General features: G+C 43.0%; 1 protein-coding gene across 4 annotated transcripts in view; it reads left to right on the top strand.

The window, feature by feature from the left end:
• The window catches only part of LOC100946636 (general transcription factor II-I repeat domain-containing protein 2B), a 63,675-nt gene that overhangs the window by 5,771 nt on the left and 54,932 nt on the right, over positions 1 to 2,972 (top strand). The window lies entirely within an intron of this gene.

The raw sequence follows: 2,972 nt of genomic DNA, 5'->3' as shown, positions 1-2,972 counted from the left end.
TTTTTTTTTTTTTTTTTAGAGACTGGTCTCTCTCTTGCTCTGACTGGTCTCGAATTCCTGCTCAATCCACCTACCTTGGCCTCCTAGAGTGCTAGGATTATAGGCATGAGCCATCACACCTGGCCTACATCTCCAATTTTAAAAGAACCAAGCGTTAAATACTATACTACATATAAAAATCTGCAATCTCAAATCCCCATATAGGTTTCAGGGGATTTTATTCTGTGGTACAAGCTCTTATTGTCAAGAAATATTTAGCTTTGTTAAATGCATTGACTTTTTCTCAGGAAAATGTTCTTGGGATGGGAAACACTGTTAGCTTATAATCATGTTTCATTCCTTTCTTTTTTTTTTCCCACTGAGTCACAGGCACCGCCCTACATTAGAATTTTTAATTGACACATACCATATTTTGCTGTATATAATGGTCTCCTATATATAATGCACATTTATATTTTTGGCCCAGATTTTTTGGGAAAATGACCCTCCAGAAAGTGGCCATGGCGAACATGCTTGGAGCGGGTAGGAGGTTCTGAGGCTGCTCAATCTGCAGGCAGCAAGTCAGGTCCTTGGGGCCTGTGAGAGGCTCCTAGTCCTTACCACGTGGCTGTGTCTCAAGTCTTGGCCCTCACCACACCTGGCTGCAGCCTGCTTCACCAGCCCTGCTACCACTCCCTCCCCTGATCACAGTGCTCAAAGCCCACTCCCACTTGATGTCAGATCTTCCTGGATGGGAGCTTTGTGTACCCAATAGGCCTAGGTCCAGGTGGAAGTGTGTGGTAGCCCCAGGAGACCCACTGAGAGCCTCTGCCCCCAAAACTGTCATACCCACATATAATGTGTATCCTTGTTTTTCCCTCAGAAATTTGGGCAAATTAGTACACATCATGCACAGAAAACTAAGATAATTGTACATATTCGGGGGGTACATAGGCATGTTTTGATATAGAATATGTGTAATGATCAGATCAGGATAATTAGCATATCTGTCATTGCAAATAGTATTTCTTTGTGCTGGGAACATTCAATATCTCCCTTCTAGCTAGGTTTGTAATATATTATCCTTAATTATAATGGTATAGAACACTAAAATTTAATCTTCCCATTTACTATAAGTTCATATCCTTTAACAAATCTCCCTATCCCTCCCGTCTCCCTCACATTCTATTTCTTAATAGAGGTATAGATTTCTAAAATTTCTTATCCAAAACAATTTGCATCCTGCTGGTTTGGCATCCTGCTGGTTTGGCTGGTTAGTCTATGTGGTTCGACAATTAAGTTTGTGAACTTACCCTAGAAGAAGTGCTACATCCCTCATTGCTAAACATCATTGCAGTCACCTTCAAAGTGATCCCTTTGGGAAGCTGTGCACTAATGCCGGCACCTAGTCCACCTTCAAAGCAGTTTTAGAACTCTTTCTGGAATGGCCATCAAGAATTGTCATAGGGCACACAAAAACAAAAATAATGAATGCTACTCATCAGGAGACTGCCACATATTGATACAAACACAGCTGTGAGATGCTGATATACCAGGGTTATGGAACTTTACCAAGTTGTTTGTATAGTGCTGCCAAGCATACAGTGGCAAGTTCATGAACTTAATGACAGCTCAGATGGCCACTTCAGAAAAGAGTTCTGGCTCAGCACCTGTGGCTCAAGTGGCTAAGGCGCCAGCCACATACATACACCTAAGGTGGTGGGTTCAAATCCAGCCCGGGCCCACCAGACAACAATAACAGCTGCAACCAAAAAATAGCCGGGTGTTGTGGCAGGCACCTGTGGTCACAGCTACTTGGGAGGCTGAGGCAGGAGACTCGCTTGAGCCCAGAGTTGGAGGTTGCTGTGAGCTGTGATGTCATAGCACTCTATCCTCCACGGGGATAGCTTGAGGCTCTGTCTCAAAAAAAAAAAAAAGAAAAAGAAAGAAAGAAAAAGAGTTCCAAAATAGCTCTGAAGGGTGGCCTAGGCACTGGCATTAGTGTGTAGCTTCCCAAGGGAAGTACTTTGAAGGTGACCATAGAGATTCAGCAATGAGGTACGTAGCACCTTTTCTAGGATGAGTTCATGAACTTAATTGTCAGAATTTGTGTGTTGTCAGGAATGTTATAGCTCTAATTAAGGGGTCGTCAACTGTCTTTAGAGAATTTAGATAGATTGTTGCAGTTTTAGAATTCCTTTTTAGCATCTTGTATCTGTCCAGGTTGGCTAGGTTGTACTGTGGTTACAAATGCCAGATTTGGGAGGATTAAAGGAGCAAGGATTTATTTCTCGGATGCACTAAAGGTCTGTTGTGAGTTGGCTGTGGGTTTATTCCATGTTATCCTCAATCTGGAACCCAGGCTGATGGAATGGTCCCCTATGGAATTTTGCTACTGAGGAGGGGAGGGAGTGTGGCAATGGCTATGCTTAGAAGTGATGTCACTTCCTTGATGTGGTGTCATGAAAGTCACATGGCCACACCACGTTCAAGTGGGCAGGGAACTGAACAACATGCTTGGAAAGAAATGCTTCAGATCTCCTTGCGTATTCTTGTGTTATCACCATGCTTTGTCCCCTTACATCTTCAGTCTTCCTTCCTTCTGTGTGCATCTTCATGTTGGTCCCTTAACCTTTTGTTTACAGATACAAGCCAGCTACTGGAGCAGCATAACACATCTGATAAGTATCTAATTTGCATGCTCTGTTTGAAAAACTTTTTAGAGTAAGGCAGCGCCTGTGGCTCAAAGGAGTAGGGCGCTGGCCCCATATGCCAGAGGTGGTGGGTTCAAACCCAGCCCCGACCAAAAACTGCAGGAAAAAAAAAAAAAAGAGAGAGAGAGAGAGAGAGAATCTTGTCTTGTGTCCTTGAACGTTACAATAGCACAAAATGGAGACTTTCTGTGTGGAGGCAAGGTGCACATAGGAACTCTCTGTACTTCCACTCTATGTTGCTGTGAACTTGAACTAAAACTGGTCTAAAAAAATAAAGTT

Source organism: Otolemur garnettii, unplaced genomic scaffold, assembly GCF_000181295.1.
Source record: "Otolemur garnettii isolate 467f Iridium unplaced genomic scaffold, OtoGar3 scaffold00077, whole genome shotgun sequence".
Taxonomy (NCBI): Eukaryota; Metazoa; Chordata; class Mammalia; order Primates; family Galagidae; genus Otolemur; species Otolemur garnettii.
The sequence above is the reverse complement of the archived record's forward strand: the minus strand, read 5'-3'. Positions and strand labels throughout refer to the sequence as shown.